A 20,741-nucleotide genomic window follows, 5' to 3' on the forward strand; every position below is an offset into this window, starting at 1 on the left:
TTTTTGGAAAAATTCTAACCCAATTCAAAGTATCTTAGAATGAACCTCGTAAAGCAAATGTAAATATTTTTCACAGGTCAATAGGTGGTTGAAATGGATTGGTTAAAATAATTTCATACACGATTGTAAAAAAGAAATAAGTAGAGGTTACGTAGTCTCTTTTAATTAATAATGCATTTTGTTATAAACATTTTTGGCTTAATTTCGGTTGCTATCAAAATATAATTTGACATATATTTTATTGATTCGGGATGTCAAAAATATTGTTTTTAAGAAAATCAATAATAAATAGATACCTACAATAAAAACATTTATCAGCATAAACAAAAACTATAGAGAATTAAAGAAATGTAATCATAAGCATAAATTAATTGTTAGCTATGAATATCGATTCCTATAAAAACGTTTATTTCCATTCTTTTTTTTTATATCTATGTTAAAATGATTATAAATAGTTTTTAATTGCTATTGAGTTGAATCCTATAAATAAAATTAGTTTTGAAGGAAATGACTAGAAAGAACTGAAATTTACAAATTAATATATTTATCTTATAATAATTAAACTTATCCTAAAAGCCGGCTCTACATTGTACGTCCTATATTGAGAATAAAATGTTTTAGTAGATCTAGAAAAAATTAATGCTCAGCACAAAGAAAACTTACACAAAAAATTGTAGGGAAACTTACCAACTAAAAGAAACGCAGCACGATCGATGTGCTTTCGTTAGCAATTTAGTACTAAAAGAAAATAATCGCTAACGATCCCTTTTGAGTTGGGCATATATTAGCCGTTTCAATACAAAAATAATAACTACCATACGATCTTGGCAAAAATGAAGGAGCTAAAATTGTTTATACACCGTTTGTCTATTATTTTGGCTTGGATAATCAATTCGAGCATACGTTCATTAATTTTGTGATATTGAAAATCGTAAAGGAGAAAAATAAGTGTTTTAAGTTCGATCAAAACATATTCATGCATATTGAATCAATCTATAATCAAAGAAGCAATACATTTTCAAAATCAACATTTACATGTAGTTATGAGTTATAGCTGTAGTTGAAGACTCACATTGCTCCTGCAAGTATATTGTGCCCCATTACAGAATAATTTTCAAGATCTTCAGCTTGCCTTCCAATTTCACAGTTCTGATAAATTCTAGTATCTCTCTTCTGGCATGAAGGAGATCAAACATTTGATTGAAAAAATTATGTATGCTTGCAATGACGTGGCATTCTAAAACTAGGTGGGTCTAAAGTCTTCCTTCTTCTTCGGAAATCATGTTTTATAGAAACTAGACCAAAATAAGGCGTTCGTGCTTCTCCTCTAACAAGTGTTTTGGGCTCTTCATTTTCTTTGATTCCTGTTTGACCAGACACCTTAGGTGGTGGTTGTTGAATCATCTTTTTTCCATTCAATGATATTCCTTTTGGAAGTTTATATGGGTATAATTCCCACTTAGCACGATGTTATAGTTCTTTTCTTATCCATTTCTTCACTGGGAAGTTTCACTGATGAGATGTATTTGGTTAGGGAGGAGCAGTCTCGTTTAAAGCTAAGTTTAAAACAAAAAAAAAACATCAAACATTATGTTGAGCAAATAATTGAGAAACAAAGTTTCTTATTCCAGTCATGAGAAAACGTGAAAAAGAAAATGAGTCTATTTTTAAGACATTGTATCTATTATTGATATTGTGTTAAAGCGAATAACAAAAACAGTACTCATGATTTATTTCCGATGGATGGATAACAGAGTAGAAATGGTGGAGGTTTTACATCACGTAACTAACACGTCAGCAACAATATTCATCAATTCATCAAATCAAAATCTTCGTCAACTTAGTATCGTTATGACTGAAATTCCGAATTTGTAATTAAAAAAAAAATTATTTATTTATTTATATGGTTACCATCGAAAAAATTCAAAACTTTCTATTAGCCATGCTGAAGCGGTTATTTTTGCAGGATTACTTGGATTGTATATACGAGGATGTATTGATATCTGGTTAGCCTAGACCAGTTCCATCCATAAACAAAATATTGCGTTACCATAACAACGAACAATAACTTAGAAGTGTCAGTGTAAAGTTTGACGTCAAAAAAGTAAATCAGAGTTACGCGATAAATTAAAAGAAAAAAGATGTCCACCGAAATTGTGAAAATGGAAAAATTGGAATATGGAGCCATTATCAAGTAAATGTATTTAAAGGGGTTAAGAGGTAAACAGATTTACGAAGATATGTTTAATACTCCTGGTGACCAATGTCCTTGGTGAAAAATTGGACTGCAAGCTTCAAAAGAGGTAAATTTTCCATTGAAGATGATGACCGATCGGAAATGCCAGTTTCTTTGTCAGTCCCTGAAAATATCGATGCAGTTCATGACAAGATTTTATCAGACAGTCGAATTGGGCTACGGATATCTGAAGCACTGAATATTTCATACGAACGCGTTCATCTTATAGTTTACGTCAATTTGGACATGAGAAAAATTGCTGCAAAATGAATCCTCAAATGATTGAATTTTGACCAAAAGCGTGCAAGAGTAGAAGCATCGCGATCTAAGAAGTTTCGTGTTCAAAAATCTGCTTATCGCTTCAATTTTTTGGGATTGATATGGAGTAATCATGATTGATTTTTTGGATAAGGGTAGAACAATAACTGGAGATTACTAATCGACATTACTGACCGTTCTACGGAAACAAATTAAAGAGAAAAGACACGGAAAGCTATCCAAAGGTGTTTTGTTTTGGCAGGACTACGCCCATGCACACAAATTTCATGTTGCCATGCAAAAAATTCGTGATTTACGGTTTGAATTACTAGAACACCCCCCTTATTCACCAGATATGGCTCCGTCCAACTATCATCTCTTTCCTCAACTGAAAAAAATTTAAAAGGTCGTAAATTTTCTTCCAACGACGAGGTAATAAAAGCTGTGGAGATCTGGTTTGCAGAGCAAGAAGAAACATTTTTTTTAAAGGTCTAGAGATGTTGCAGGTTCGCTGTAATAAATGTATCCAATTAAGAGGAGAATATGTTGAGTAATAAAATATTTTGACATCGAAATTTTGTTTGGTTCTATAGTAGGCTAATTTTTTTTATATATACATATATACAGTACATATTTATGTAGTTCACAAATGTGACTTAATATTCAATCTTATCAACTGGGTGCCTCTAACTAAATTAAAATTGCATTTCATAAACCGATTTATATTATAACGTTAGTATATCCACACTCATGTAACAGAATATTTGACTAAATCTGTGAAATTGGACCAAAAAATCTTGCTTTAGAGTTCAGCCGAGGCTGACTTTGAGCTGTCTTCCCAGTATTCATTACCTCAGGTTCAATATCTATATTCCCCAAATTTCATTCGCGAGTAAACCAGTTTTCAATTATCCTAAACATTTGCATTACAATTCTCCAATACCTCTGTCTATCTTTTTGGTTCGTTTTAGTAATTTGTAAAAGTTTAGGTTTTAAGGGGTTTTTAATAAACTCAACATTGTTGGCTTTAAAAGTGATAATTTCAAATTACTTTGAAGACGTGGAAGGTTGTTTTTTTGCAAATATACTTTGTAAATATTTCACCGTGGTAATCTGACGACGATTATTTAGAGGAAAATACTAAATAGGTACTTTCTACAAATTCTTTCCATGAACCAGCGTGAACAATAATAAAACGTTTACCGTCATAACCTCCTGGCTTACGTACGCTTTTAACATTCTTGTCCTCAGAAGAACTTGATTTGTTTCCTTTCGCATATATCCATGTTTCATTCACAAATATAACTTGTAAATACACTATTATGATTTTCTCTATATTTTCCAAGAAAACATGCTCTTTGGCTAGCAATATTCGTCCATTCTATTAAGGCTCTTCTGTTGTCTGCTTTCTAATATTTAGATCCCAAAAACACAGATACTTCCAATAGAAAACATTTCCTTATTTTTCAGCTCGTCATTTATAGTTTTGACAGTAGATTGTTTCCCTAAAAAATAAAAAGTTTAAAACTTTTAAACTGTTTAGCCAAAAAATTCTATTTTCAATATCTAACAGGATGAAGTAACACTTTAGTACCAATTGTAAACATAGATTATTACTTACTTAATTATTTACTTACTTACTTAACTTACATCAAATACTTTGTTCATACATGTTATGCTATTTTGGTTGCCTCGGATACATTCCAGTGCAGTTGACACTCTCTGAAATATATACGAGGATATATTGAAAAATTCTTAGCCTACTATAGAACCAAACAAAATTTCAATGTTGAAATATTTTATTACTCAGCATATTCTCCTCTTAATTGGATACATTTATTACAGCGAACCTGCAACGTGTCTAGGCCTTTCAAAAAAAGTGTTTCTTCTTGCTCTGCAAACCAGACCTCCACAGCTTTTATTACCTCCTCGATTGAAGAAAATTTACGACCTTTCAAACTTTTTTTCAGTTGAGAAAAGAGATGATAGTCGGACGGAGCCAATTCTGGTGAATAAAGTACTAGTAATTCAAACCCTAAATCACGAATTTTTTGTATGGCAACATGAGATTTGTGTGCAGGGGCGTTGTCCTGTAAAAACAAAACATCTTTGGATAGCTTTCCGCGTCTTTTCTCTTCAATTTTTTCTCGTAGAGTGGTCAGTAATGTCGAATAGTAATCTCCAGTTATTGTTCTATCCTTATCCAAAAAATAAATCATGATTTCTCCATGGCCATACCAAAAAAACTGAAGTAAGGACTTTTTCAGCAGTTTTTGGACACCAAACTTCTTAGGTCTTGGAAAACCAGAGTGCTGCCATTCCATCGATAATTTTTCACGGTCGCATACCAAGGACATTGATCACCAGGAGTATTAAACATATCTTCGTAAATCTGCTTACCTCTTAATCCTTTTAAATACAGTTATTTAATGATGGCTCGATACTCCAATTTTTCGATTTTCACAATTTCGAAGGACATCTTTTTTCTTTTAATTTATTGCGTAACTCTGGTTTACTTTTTTCACGTCAAACTTTACACTGATACTTCTAATAATAGCAGAGTGCCATAATGCATAAAAATGGTAAAACCTCGGAACCCAGAGCCAGTCAATGAATCTGTACATCAAGAAAATTTACGGACATCGTTCACATCCACTGATACCTCTGGAAATAGGTCATAAAACGTGGATTTTGCTGTTTTTCGCATTTCACCATCTTCAAAGAGAGCAAGAGGATAAGGAGCTAATTCATAAGTCAAATAGTTTTTTAGTTCTTCATTTAATTTTTTTAATGCACGTTGAAATAACAATAGTGAATCAATTGGAATAATATCATCATCCACTTTGATTTTGCGGGCGGAAGCCAATAAAGGAATGATCTTTTCTTTTCTTCATAACTTAATCTCTTTAAAATTTTTCCCTTTAATTTTCTTCATTATTTTTAGATCTTGCTCAAAAGCTGCGTAGCAATTCACGTTTTCCTGTCCAGTTATTCCAGTTGCGATAGACATAATGACACTAACATCAGGAAATGGAGAATGTTGAATAAAATATTCTTCCAATTTTTTCACGTCAATGTCGTCCCTTTTGATTCGTGCATCAGTTGAATCAGTGTGTTGATAACTTTTTTTAAAAGATATATTACAAAATTCTTCTATACCTTCTATTATATCTTTTGAAAAAATAACACCTTTTATCCAATTATAGACGATACTTTACACCACGTTTAAAAGGTCCTCAACACTCATAGATTTCATTAAAGTTTGTTCAATGGTTTGGTCCGTGGAAATTCCATAAAAAAACATCGGAACGTCTAGCAGTAAAATATCCTTGTGTGAATTTTTGAAACTCTTCTGGGTCCATTTTGATAGATAATTCCTGTATTTCTTGCAAGTACAGTTGCGCGGACTTTGCATACGGAAAGTGTCCTGATCTTTCAGCACTGATACCATTCGAAAATAGCTGATCCATAATCTGGACGTTTCATTTTTACTCTCTAAATCATGTAATTTTTTTTTGAAAATTTCATTTAAACATTGAAATCCCATATTTTCCATTATTTCGGTATAATTAAACATTTCAAAAATATTAGCATTCGTATCGTCAGTAATTACAGTTTTAAATTCCAAATTATTTCTTAATAGATCATCGAAAATTAATTCTGTTAAAGCTAGCTGCAGAAGTATATGTGCACGTACCGCTCTAGCATATGCTCGTCCAGACATGAAATGATCGATTGTATTTGTGGCATAAGTCGTGGGGAGAACTTCTTCAATTCCACTTCCGGCCATTATATATAACCAATAGATCCCATATAGGACATCAGCGTATGGAAAGAACCCAATCTGACAACAGTAAACATTTCATCTGATAAACATATCGCTGAAGATATATCTCGTGATTTTATGTACAAAGGTTGATCAAAAGTTACAATGCATGTCTTCATATTTAACGACTGTGCGTTTTCTACTGATGTTTTCATCGCCGTATACAAAGTATTATAATCACTTGGAGATGCGTTAATGAATGGTAAGAATATTATTGACAAAGTGTGAAAACCATGTGTACTAGTTAACAGATTCATAAATCCGTTCCATCCTGGGAAGTCATTATTAGTTTTGAATTTTAGATACTTCCAGAGAACGTTTAGTTTTGAGGAAATTGTGTGGGTTAAATTAGGTTCTTGCTCCGAAATTTTGATTTGAAGTTTTCTCTATCCTTCACCAGTAAAGCAGGATATATTTGAAGCGATATATGACCTTGTTCAGAAATGGTTGTCTCTGTTGATTTCTCGTTTAATTGGTTTCTCTTCCATCGCTCGGAGTTCCGATTTCAATCGAACCCAAATTACGGAAAGTACCTTTGCCATCCAGTGTGTTGACGTTAAAATCTACGTTATCGTGCACGAATTGTACAAAAGTACCTGTTTTTATTTTCAAAGAATCTGTGAAGGTTGCAGAAGCTTTATAGATTATTGCTTCTTTGTATAATCCGCAAAAGCCTAAAGCGTTACATATTTCTATTATTTTTTTGGAGCCAAATTTTCTATGCAGAGTAACAGCTAAAGCTACATGTAGTGGTGATATGAATGAACGAGGCCTTACTGCAGATATTATCGCATGAGCTATTGAGGTACATTTCGTTTCATAAAGATTCATATACTTTGGTTTACCTCTTTTATCAGTTAGAATTATTTCTGACAAAAAAAAGGTAGAGATTTCCGGATGTGCCGTCGTAAGGTTTCACCAGCAGCTTAAAAAATACGATATTCTTCTTCTTCGTCATCTTTTGACTTCTCACTGTACCAGTTATCGGACAATATGTTGTATTGTTGTTTTTTAAAATATATAACTGTATTAGACCTAAATTTACTGGAGAATACAATATTATCCTCATAATGGTTCATTAACCTCATTTTTATTGTTTTATCGTCAGGAATATGTTCAATTGTAACAATACTTTTTAATTCTGCCAGTGAAAATTGATAGTCATCATTTTCTTCAATATATTTGAAAATCTGCTCCATTGCTTCATCTACTTGTATTGTTACTGGATGAATTTTTTTGTCCCTCTGGGTCTGTTTTAGTGTGATATTTAGCTTCCTGAGTTACTAACACGCCTACAATTCTTTTAGAATATTGCGACAATATTCACTTTTGTCTTCACATATCAAACTTAAAATACTTTTCTTGAAATCAGAAGTAGTGACGTATCTGATATGTTGTCTTGACGATTTGGACTTTGTTGTTTCTGCTTCTTTTTCACATAAAAAAAATCAACTTTAACATCGATTTATTATAGAATATACAATTGAATATTCATAATTGTTGTCAAAAGCATGTAATATAAATAAAAAACTAATACTTACTATCTATGCCACTATTTTCAAAGTTTGTAAAACTCAGTAATGTTCAGTAATTAACTTTCGTCATGCTCACTGCACAATAATATAAACATTAATTGTAAATAAACAAAAATCTGAAATAAATATTTTTCGGAACGAAAACAACAGCTACGTATTAAGCCTAGCAAGTTACCACGTGTACTATTCTCTTAGGACCCGCATTTACAATACCCAACAGCTGCTGTTATCCCCTCTATTCCCCTCCCCAATCTTCATCGGTATACCAGCAGTCCCTACAGATCCAAGATTAAGTTTGTAATAGTTGTTCTTTTTGAAATATTACTTTAAACTAATATAAATGAAAGAAAACTCCAAAAAACGAAGAATTATTTATAATAATAATTAAAAAATTGAGAGCGCATAAATTTTTTTTTTAATATTTTTCTATATATACTATTAAAAACATATTTCCAACGTTTATATAAAGATTCATTGACTGGCCCAGGATTCCGAGGTATAAACCTTACAGTGCCCCACTATAAGTTATTGTTCGTTGCTATGGTAACGCAATATTTTGTTTATCCATGGAACTGATCTAGGCTAACTAGATATCAATACATCCTCCTAATATAAACAGATGTTAACTTGATATAGCATGTTCTAAATAGATGGAAGAGGTTTAAAAGGCCCGCAGTTGTTTTTTGTTTTGTTTCTTTCTCAAAATATTCAATCAAATTGATAACAATCTTTTGGCCTCGTGAATTAAGCTGTTTTTCAGACATTTTTTGTAAATAACTGTTGGTTAATATACCCTTACAAGTATAATCGGGCACTTGTTTGATGCAATTTTGTAAATTCTATAGATATTCATAAATTGTAAAAAAATACAAACACTATTTGCCACTAATAAGTAGTTGAATAAGCATTGTAATCTTCCTGTCTTACGGCGTTTTAGGTATATTAAAATGTCAAACTGATAATGTAGGTATTATATTCGTACCTACCGATGTAAACTTGAATAAAAGTTCAAGTTAGTACTTATAATAACTGATTTCTACAGTAAATACACGTTAAATCCAAAAATTTGCTATAAACAACACAGTACACAAAGTTCACGTCATATTGAGTTAGTAAATTTAGTATGTAGAAAATATGTATTCGATAAATCGTAGACTGAGTCACGTGATGGAAAACCTCCACTGTTTCCACTTTAGCTCTATCATAAAATTCATGTTATATTCTAGCCAAGCACAAAATCTATCGATCTGACATAAAAATAGAAGCGTTATTGAGGTTGTTTTCTCAGTATTTACAAATATTTGTTTCAATGTCCTCAAAGTTATCAAAAGATTGTTTTCCTAAGTATATCCTCTAATAACCCTATTTTATCTCGCTTTATCTATGACTTGTGTAGTAAACGTCATCTTCGTGATAAAAGCATTATATGCTCGCAGTTGTTATGAAGTGAACTTTCATTATTAATGAAGTTTTTAGAGTACTTGGAATAAAATAATAATCATGTATCTTCTGATAAGAGCATAAATTTCTGTTTTAGTGTAAACATGATGAATTATTTTCGCTGTACCAAATTGATTTTTATAAAAAAAAGGTTTTTATTATAAATGTCTGTTCTTGTAACTGTAATATAGGTCACATGTGGAAAAAATCAGTTTTGATTTATACAAAAGTTGGATACCAAGTTACATGCGAAGAATTTCTGAAGGACATTTTTAAAACAATACCATTGTATCAAATATCATAAACATGTATCAGCATTTATTCTATTTTTGTATCAAATAACGTAAACATGTATCAGCACTATTTTACTATAAATAAGATGTTTGTAAACAATTCGATGATATTTAATGTTTATAATTAGTTCGATCTTGATATTAATTGTATTCATATAAATATTCAAAAATAAAGTTTTTAAAAATAAATTTCGAAACCCGAAATTTATAATTGGCTCAGTTAGTAGGATGAGTGCGGTCGCGTTTCAAACACGTTTCAAATGGTGTTTAGTAGAGCGAACTGCACGTTCCCACAATCCTCCCATATGAGGAGAGTAAGGAGGATTAAAATGCCAAGTAATCAAGTTATCGGTTATAAACTCTTGAACAACTAGAGATTGGCTTAATTCAAAATACTTTAATAAATCCTTATTTACCCTTACAAAGGTACTTGCATTATCTGAATAAATGTGCCTACATAACCACGACGAGAAATAAATCTTTTGAATGCATTAAGGAAGCCATCAGCGGTAAGATCACTAACTAGTTCTAAGTGAGTGGCCTTGGAAGAAAAACATATAAACAAACATATATAAGACTTAATGTATTTCTTGTTACGCAGCTTGCTGTCCTTTATTAAATATGGGCCAGCATAGGCAATACCTACCGTATGAAATGGCTTTGATGGGTTAACCCTTGATGAAGGTAGTTCACCCATTTTTTGAATTAGTCCAGTAAGCTGTACTCGAAAACATTTTACACATTTTCGTAAAACTCTGCGGATAGCTTGGCGACCAGAAAGAGGCCAAAACTCATTTCGAATGGTAGCTAGTACTGTTTGAGTACCAGCGTGAAAAAGCCTTTTGTGCTCATGATTAACAATTAATTCTGTGAAATAATCCTTACAAGGTAAGATAATTTGATGCCTTTGGTTATAAAATAGATCAGATTTGTTCAGCCTGCCACCAACTCTCAATATATTTTCGGAATCTAAGAATGGTGAAAGAGGAAGCAATTTGCTTTTACGTGAAATCTGTTTTCCTGATTTGAGTTTGTCTATTTCTGGTTTAAAATTCTTGTACTGTACTGATTTTATCAAAGTACATTTAGCGATATTAATTTCTTCCAAAGTTAGTTCACCTAAATTTCTGAGTTTTACTGAACTTTTGCAATTCGATTCAAACCTAAATAAATACGCAGTCACATGCAATAAAGTTTTGTAATTAGAGTATTTAGATATTATGTCAAAATCATTGCATATCTGTGCTCCCAAGGTTAAATTTATAGAAAGTTTTGTTTCTGGTAAATTTGTAATACCATTATTTGGAGCTAAAGGCCATTGGCTAGAATGCGGCAAAAAGGAGGGCCCATTCCACCACATTTTATATGAGCTAATTTCTGAAGGTTGTACTCCCCTTGATACGAAATCGGCTGGATTTTCCGACGAATGCACATATCTCCATTCATTGTTCATCGTTAAGCTTTGAATTTGAGATATACTGTTAGCTACAAAAGTCTTGAGAGTACTAGGTTCCCTTTTTATCCACGCCAATGTAATTGTGGAGTCACACCAAAACATTATTTTATCAAAGGATAAATTCAATGATTCCAGTAGCCTTGAAGCTAATTGTGCGCCTAAAAGTGCTGCCATAAGCTCCAGACGGGGAAGGGTAATTGTTTTCAAAGGTGTTGGATTTTGCACAAGGTAAACTTACCTTATAGCCAATATTATTTCGGGATAAAATATAAATTACTGCTCCATAAGCGCTTGTGGAGGCATCAGTGAAACAGTGAAGTTCTAATTCAATGGCATTATTGATTATCAGACAACGTGATATTTTTAATTTATTAATTTCACATATGTTGTCATAAAAATTTAAAAACGATTTAACATAGTAATCCGGTAAAACATCGTCCCAATCTACCTTGAGTGACCACAATTTCTGCAGTAAAATTTTTGCCGTTATTGTTACCGGGGCGATTAATCCCAACGGATCAAAAACTTGTGATATTATAGATAGAATCGATCTTTTGGTATAAGTTTTTATACTTAATTTGTTAGCGGAATAACTAAAAACGTCCTCTAAGGAGAACCAAAAGACTCCTAACGTTTTTGTACTGGATCCATCCTTAATCATAAATTCAGAGGAAGAGAGATCCAGATTTAAATTTTCAAATATTTCTGTTCTATTTGACGTCCATTTTCGAAGTGGAAATTTAGCAGAATCTAGAATATTTATCAAATGTTTGATTAAATAAATGGCGTCTTCTACACTGTCGGTTCCTGAGATTAAATCATCCATGTAGAAATTGTTTTCTATAATGTGACTTGCCTCGGGAAAATCCTTTGAATTTTCTATAGCCAGTTGCTTCAAGCATCTGGTGGCTAAGAATGAACTAGGACCTAAGCCGTAAGTTACAGTATTAAGTTCATATTCTTGAACCGATTTGGACTTATCTTCTCGCCATAATATATCTTGAAATTGTCGATCCGAGGGATGTAACTTTATTTGTCGGTACATCTTCTCTATATCTGCCGTAAAGGCAATTTGGTGCTTTCTAAATCTTAACAATGTATTAAATATATCAGGTTGTATGATTGGACCCACCATCAAAACGTCGTTCAGACTGATATTATTAGTTGATTTACAGGAACCATCAAAAACTACCCGTACTTTAGTAGTCAAAGAACTAGATTTTAGTACACAGTGGTGAGGTAAAATGAATTTAACTTCTGACCCTAAAGATTCGTTTACCAAGGACATATTGGTATAATAATCTTCCATGAATTTAGAATATTCCGTATTCAAGTAACTATTACCCTTTTTTCTACAGACTTCAGTCGCTTTAGAGCTATATCCCTAGTTTGGCCAAAAATAGGTTTTTTTTGAAAGGTAATTTAACAACAAATCGGCCATCACCTTCTCTATAAAAGGTTTTTACGAAATGCTCCTCACAATTATTTTCTTCTACTGGGTAAACGGATTGATTCGTATTAGAAACTTCCTCAATTTTCCAAAAGGACTCTAATTATTCCTGAACGTCTATTTTAGAAAGATTACAAAATGTAGCCATTGAAGGGGCTGTAAAATTTCCTGAAATGATCCACTCCAAATGCGATTCCTGTAGAATAGGTAGCCTCTTTCCTAACTTGATTTGATTGCTTAATAAAAGTTCGTAAAATATATTACAACCAAGCAAAATGTCAATCTTAGCTGATGTATCAAAAGTAATGTCAGCCAGCAATAAATTTTTAGGAATTTTAATGTTTGAAAGATCTATATTAAACTGTGGTACCTTGCCTGTAATTTGATCTATGACTAAAAATGGCAAATTTGCTTCAAATTCAGTATGAATTGATTTTATTTTTACCTGAAAAATTTTAGAAACATTCGTAGAATTTGTTGCATTTATACCTACTACTGGAATTGAAACAGATTTATATGGTAAATTCAATGCATGTGCTAACTCGGTCGTACAAAATGAACTTTGGCTTCCGGAATCCAAAAGAGCTCTGCACCGCACTGGTTTATTATTAACATCGAAGATATCTATCAATGCAGTGGATAAAATAACACAGTTATTAAAAATACTTGTAGAACTCAAACTATTAATTTCGGATGCAGTTTCACCACTTTTGACGATTGTAGATTTAATTTCAAGTTCATTTTCGTTATTTGTTGTATTAGACAAATTTCCTTTAGTATTAAAAAATCTAGTTGCATTACTAGCTTATATGTAATAATACGTTATATTTCTTGTTACATATGCTACAATTGTATCCTCTACAAACATTAGCAAAGTGGCCCTTGCGAAGACAATTTACGCAACCCTTTAATTTCCTTACTGAATTTAGCCTAGAGACTGCATCTAACCGCAAAAAACTTTCACAATTATAAATTAAATGATCAGATTTATTGCAATATATACAAAATTGACCTTTAGTCTGTAAAGAAGCGTGACTTAACACTTTATTCTGTTTTACATTGGTATTATTATTTATATTTTTATTTATGCTGCATCTTTCCTGTAAAAAGTCAACAAATAAATCAATTTTCGGGGATTTTATTTTATGTATTTTAGTTTCCCATTCCTTACGTGTATATTTGTCAAGTTTCTCTTCTAATAAAAATAATAAAATTCTGTCCCATTCATCTACGGGTTCTTTTAGTTGCCTTAATGCTCTATAATTTAAATTGAATATGTCTAAGAAATTTCTTAAGTCAAAGAAATTTTCTTTATTGATTTTAGGCAAATCAAAAATATTTTTTAAATGGATTTTAATCAAAGATTTTGTATCCTCGTACCTGTCTTTTAACATATCCCATGCTATTTCATAATTTGAATCAGTACTTTCTAAGTCACCTATTAATTTTGCAGCTTCACCTTTTACTGCTGATTGCAAATAGAAGAATTTTTCTGTTGTAGACAAACTCGAATCATCATGAATTAGTGATTTAAATCGGTCATGAAATGATGACCAACAATTTTCTTCACCCGAAAAAAATGGTAATGAAATTTTTGGTAATCTTAGATTATGAGATATACCTGATCGCGGCCTAGAACTATCGACTATCAAAGATTCAATATCTGATACACCATCGTTCGTGTTCATCAAGGTTTTAGCATCATTTAGTAACTCATAAAATTTGTTCTCAAATTCTCTACGATCCTTATCAAAAACAATTTCTTTCCGTATCTTCTAAATTTTCCTCAATTTCCGATTGAATTGTTTCAAAAACGTCTAAAGATACTTTAAATCTTTCGAATCTATCGGCTACGTAAATTCTTTTTGAGGAATCTTGTTCGCTTTCCTTCAAAAAATTCTCAAACCTTGTAACTGATGCCTTAATAATAGACCTTTTCTTATATAAATTCTTCATTTTTTCCGACTCGGCCATTTTATTTTATTTTTATCGCGCGCCTATGAGTTTTGATTTGTTTATTAGTAATAACTTTACAGAAAAACTGCGACCTTTTTGTACTTAGCCGCTCCGCTGGCGCCGTCCGAATGTTTTGTCTACTTGGCTAATGATAAAAAAACGGAGTATACTACTTTCTTACTAGGATCTAGGAAGCAAATATTGCAAATACCTTTCTAAAGATACAACATGAATAATTCAAAATAATTTGTTGTGTATTAATCGATATTTATATTAATTGCAAATTACTTGTGAATTCATCTCGATACCTTAATATTGAATGATAATATTTGAGCAAGAAAATAAGGCAATTTTTTTTATAATAAAGTAAAGAACAATACTATATTCCTATATTGAAACCAATTTTTACCTGTATTTAAATTTACGTCAAATAAGTGTGCCTTACCGACAAGGTAATACCTATGGTTTTGTTTAACGTTAACCTGAAATATTTTATCTTGCAATTGTATTGAACTATATATTATTTACTGCAAAGCAATAATAAAAAACTCTTCCATCAGAAATCGACGACACTATGAGGAGGAATAAATAATAAAATGGAAAGGACTTACAGGTTTCTTCTTCCTGATGCGGTAGTTTGAAAGGATCTTCTTGTGCACAACACAATTTTATTTATTTATAATTTGTTAATCATCCGGCTCGAAGGACCAAAATGTTGTATTGAATGAAGTGGACTGTATAATTTTATTTTGTATTTAAATTTTCTATTTATTATAAATGAAACAAAGTCCCATTTATTTTCTGGAAGCAAAGCTTCTTTTTATTAGAACCAAACGTTCTTACTTCGGTCTATATAATACATATACTGCGTTCTCGTCTCCCAACATAAAAACGACAAGTAACGAAGAAAGAGAGACTGCCAGAGGCGTAGAGTAGAATGAATTTCTAAATAAAAAATTAAAACTAAAATTAAAACAAAATCAAACAGTAAAATATATAAAAAAAAAATTTAGTAAACTTTTAAAAGAAACTATAAGAATATATATAAGAAATTAAATAATATAATTCATAACTTTGTTTATTCAAATAATGGAAACAGAAAATAATATAAAAATTCAAATCATAATCAGTATAACACAAATGAATCATTTAAAACAATATCTATAACTTTAAATGAACCCCTTAAAGCTCAACCATTTGAAATAAATCAATACGAAATTCACAATTTTAATTATTCAAAAGAAGATAAAAAACTAATTAACGAAAATTATAATTGGCACGAAACTTTTAATTGGTGCAAAAATAAAATAGATACAAATAAATTAATCAAAACAAACCTATGAGTTCAGAAGACGTAGAAAACTTTATTAATAATTGTGAAATGTGTTAAATGAATAAATATAATATAAACCCTTCAATTAAATTTGATTTAATATATCAATGTTATTAAGACAGTAAATCTTTCATATTCAACAATAATGAGAAAATGTATCTATTTCTCTTACAGTCAAGCATATTCAATGTCAAGTATGAATGGAACTTCAGTTGTTGATAACATATTAAATTACGTTACTCATCATGGGTTACCTTATAAAATAACAGCTGACTGTGGTTCAGAGTTTAAAAATAATGACCTACAAGATTTTTGCAAATTACACAAAATTGAGTTACATTATACCACGTCTAAAAATAGCAATTCTAATTCACCTGTTGAACGTTTTCATTCCAGTTTAATCGAACATTTTAGGTGCATAAAAGAAAATAATAATGATTTGACTCCCGATCAATTGATAAAACACTCAATATTAGCATATAATAATTCAATTCATTCAGTAACACAATTTACACCATTTGAAATTATTAAAGGCCATATAAATAACCCTGATCCATTCGACTTGGACGATCATTTAATAATATCTAATTACATACAAAATCACAAAGAAACCTTCAAATTATTATATGAAAAAATTAAAGATAGAAATGCTAACATTAAAGAAAAAATAATCAATAAGAGAAATGAAAACAGAAACGATCCCCTATCCTATGAAAATCAAAACATAGCCTACATAAAAACAAAATTTCGAGACAAAAAACTACCTAAATTCAAAAAAACTCAAATTGTAAAAGATTCTGGCATATTATTAGAAACAAACAAAGGGACATATCATAAAAATATAATTAGAAAACCAAAAAACTAAAACAAAAAAAATTGTTACAGATAATGAAGCTGACAATAGTATTAACGTTACTATTACTTTACAAGATGACCAAAACAGAAGACATAACAGTTACGAACATAAATAATTTATTATTACCTATCAATTTAGGAACCAGTAATCTTATACATTCTAAACATACTTTCATCTACTATTATAGATTTAGAATTCATTCATAAACAAATCAATAATTTAAAACAATATTATTATAACCTAAGAAATAATTTATCTCAAGCGAACGCAACAAATCCTATTTCGTACCATAACTTAGCTGAACAATCATTGAGTAGAACAGAAATTTTAATTAACACTTTAGATAAAAATATTTACCCACATTTAAGATTGAAAAGAGGATTAATAAATGCTGTAGGCAAAATAGATAAATGGCTTTTTGGAACTTTAGATTCGGACGATGAAGAAAGATATAATAACGCTATAAATGTCCTACAACAAAATCAGAAACAAATCATTCACGAAGTTAATTTACAGATATCACTACATAAAAAATTAATTGATCATTATAACAAATCGATTACGACTCTATGGGATAATCAACGGAAACTTTTTGATAATATGTATAGAGAAATTTCACATTTCAATTGAAAACAAAATAATAACTTTAAATAATTTTATAACATTTCAAAGTACAATTTCACAAATTAATCTGGATTGTCAGAGTTTAATTACACTAAATGATAATATTGAAAATGCAATAACGTTTTCTAAATTAAATACAATTCACAGTTCAGTTATATCAAGCCAAGAAATTTTAGAAATGAAAAAATATTTAAGTACCATTTATAATGAAGAACAAATACCAAAATTTAGTAATATTTTGACATATTATCTCTTTCTTGGTTCACAAGTAACCTTTTCCAAATCCAAAATAATATTTGCTACCCATGTTCCTATTCTAAAACCTAAAACCTATGAATTTTTCCATTTATACCCCGTAATTCAAAACCATACAATATTTATCCCTCCGCAACCTTACTTGGCCAGAAGTCAAAAAGAAGTTACTTTCATCAAAGAAGAATGCCCCGAATTAGAAGGAAAATATTATTGCAAAGAAACTTTCAAATTACAAGATAACTGTACTGTTGAACTTTTAAATGGACATTCCGGTAAAAATTGTGTAATTAGTGAAATTAATCTTCAGGAAACAATATTGGAACAAGTAACAAATGATGAACTTTTAGTGATTCCAAATTTTGAAACTGATGTAATTTCTAAATGTGTATCAGACCACTATTTTAAATTATAAAAATTCCAAAAAATTGTAATATTCAAGTAGGAAGTGAAATTTTCTCAACCAATGTACAAATTAAAAAAGGGAAATCAATAATATTACCGAAATTAAACTTTAAATTTTTGAATAATGAAATTTATAAATCCCCTAATTTAACTAATATAGATTTTAATAAATTGTATGAAATTAATAACATCGCTAAGAATATAAAACCAATTCATGAAATTTATAATCCACAAAGTCATGTATCGATACGACTATTTACTGTAATAATAATAATTTGTATAATTTTCATAATATTTTGGATAATTCGTAAATATAAATATAAGTTTGTAAGAAAACAAAAAATAGAAGAAATGAAGAAAGAAGACATCGAATTAGAAGAGGAAAGACAACAAAGGATGAAAAATACCTCCGTCATTTTTCATTCTTAGGGATGGAGGAGTTACATGAGAACATGTATCAGCATTTATTCTATTTTTGTATCAAATAACGTAAACATGTATCAGCACTATTTTACTATAAATAAGATGTTTGTAAACAATTCGATGATATTTAATGTTTATAATTAGTTCGATCTTGAGATTAATTGTAATCATATAAATATTCAAAAATAAAGTTTTTAAAAATAAATTTGGAAACCCGAAATTTATAATTACCATTCTTGTTTTATTTAGCAGAAATATCATGATTTATAATGTTCTTTATATATGAAGTTTAAAAAACAATGATATGAAGTAAACAAAAAGTCCAATAAGCAATTGTGAATTACATTACGAGGGTTGCTACCTAAGTTTTGATATGGAAAAATATTTATAATCGGATATGGCTTTATTGTTGTTCAAAATATTCTCCATTAAGATCAATACACTTTTGCATGCGTTCATACAACTAATAGTCGAAGCAACGTTGATTTCGCGACTTATTTTTGATCGGATGATCCATCAATTCGATATTTTGACGTTTTTGTTTGAACTGATGTGTGATAGCTGACATTGACATGCTGGAAAATTGTTCGTATTCTGGTTATTGGTTATTGGTTATTCCGAAAAAAAAGGCGACCATTTGCATCGAAGTGCTTCGTGCTCGACCAACTTTGTTGGATTTGGCCCACACAGTCAATTTTTGTTTAGTTTTGGGTTCATATTCATATATTGATAATTTTGAAGCAGCGCAAATGAATTTTTTCAGCATTCCTTTGCGCCAATCGACACGATCTTTTTTTGAACGATTGTCAAATTATACGGTATTCAACGCGAACAAATCTTTTTGACAGTCAAATGTTCATGCAATATAGAATGTATGCGAGTGGAACTGATGCTAAGTATGCCTCAATCTCACAGTATATCACATGAGGATCTTGCAATATCAGATTACGCACAGTATCGATTTCCGGCACAACAGTCGATTTTGAATGACCTTAACGAAATTCATCCTGTAGTGAAGAGCGCCCACAATTTAATTCGGAAAACCACGGTGGCTAGATATGGTGCTTCATCAGCAAAAGTCGAAACGAGTTGATCGGCACACTGCTGTTGGTTTAAACCACATCGAAGTCATAACAAATCATCACACAAAAATGTTTGCGATTTACTCCCATTATTTGACAAGATTAATGTTTCAAGTATCTGTAAACAAGTCAAATAGTACTTGTATGACAACACGTTCTGAGTATTTTTATTAACTCCTACATTCAGAAACATCGTTTAATATTACCATTTTCCAATATAAGACAAGTATATTATTCAGCAGAAAATGATAAAAAGATTGAATTGAATTGAATGTAAAAAAAGACGCCCCTATGAAATCAAATATCACTTAGCGGCATGCTAAAACGTTACCTTTGTATTCATTCTCAAAATATGTGCCCAATAAATGCAAACATTTTACGAAAAATGTTTTCGAAAATATTTATCTATACATATTTTTAAAATCATCATAAGCAAAGTGTGGCTCAAAATAATATAGTAATTGCTATTAATTAATCCACAAGAGGATCAAGCCTTTTTTATTTCGTGAAAAGATTCATGTAATTTATTATTTGAAAATCCTCTGAACCGGTTAAAATTTTAGTTCGCATTGTAACAACGATTTTTATCAATCATGGAACGAATTTAGGTTTGAAAGTCTTTCAGACATATCGAATGTACTTTCCGTTCACTGAAAGACGACGATTACCAGAACTTCAAAATACGTCTTTTGTGGGATATATACTCGTATTATGGTGAGATTTCATACCGACGCTCAGCTTTTGAACAAATTTCAATTTTGCAAATGGATTCTTTTCTCTCTTATAAACATGTCTTCTACACTCACTCCGTGTTTGAGGGCCATTTTTACAGTTAGTCTGTTCACTGTGTTACGTTTTGTTAGTTTCTCATGTGAGAATTTTCACTTTCAATAGATTAAACAATTTAATTTCTGTAATGAAAAGAGTGTCTCAAAAATTGTCATTGAGCAATTGGAATTCTTCTTTCACAAATTAATTTAAAACATATTAAATAATCTTGTCGACTCTATAACTCAGCTAATTCAGTATACAGAACAATTACTGTATTTTTCTGTTTTGACCCTTTTCTCTTTCCAGTCATTTGATTGCGATATTTTCTATTGATAAACTAGCGACGTTAATTCCAGTAAATTTATTAGAGAAATATTTTTGCGAGCATATTTTTTGTATCCTTGTTCGGTTCGGCTAAACTATTGGCAAAGCAATATTTCATGTGACATCTAAATTTAAATTTTTTTACGGTTAACAACTACTTTATTAAAACCCGAGTTACTAAAGTAGTTTGAGCAATGCACAAACGTATATAAAACTTCGTT

General features: G+C 30.6%; 1 protein-coding gene and 1 long non-coding RNA gene across 2 annotated transcripts in view; one reads left to right on the forward strand and one right to left on the reverse strand.

Annotated features, from left to right (window-relative positions):
* Nucleotides 1-20,741, forward strand: part of LOC130440979 (neurobeachin) — a 747,233-nt gene that overhangs the window by 383,930 nt on the left and 342,562 nt on the right. The gene's annotated exons all lie outside the window — the stretch shown is intronic.
* LOC130440986 (uncharacterized) lies at nt 3,715-8,021 on the reverse strand. The gene is made up of 3 exons (XR_008909576.1): nt 7,862-8,021; nt 4,132-4,216; nt 3,715-3,999 (listed from the first exon to the last, which is right to left on the reverse strand). It is a non-coding gene; the product is annotated as an uncharacterized LOC130440986 (long non-coding RNA).

Source organism: Diorhabda sublineata, chromosome 3, assembly GCF_026230105.1.
Source record: "Diorhabda sublineata isolate icDioSubl1.1 chromosome 3, icDioSubl1.1, whole genome shotgun sequence".
NCBI lineage: Eukaryota > Metazoa > Arthropoda > Insecta > Coleoptera > Chrysomelidae > Diorhabda > Diorhabda sublineata.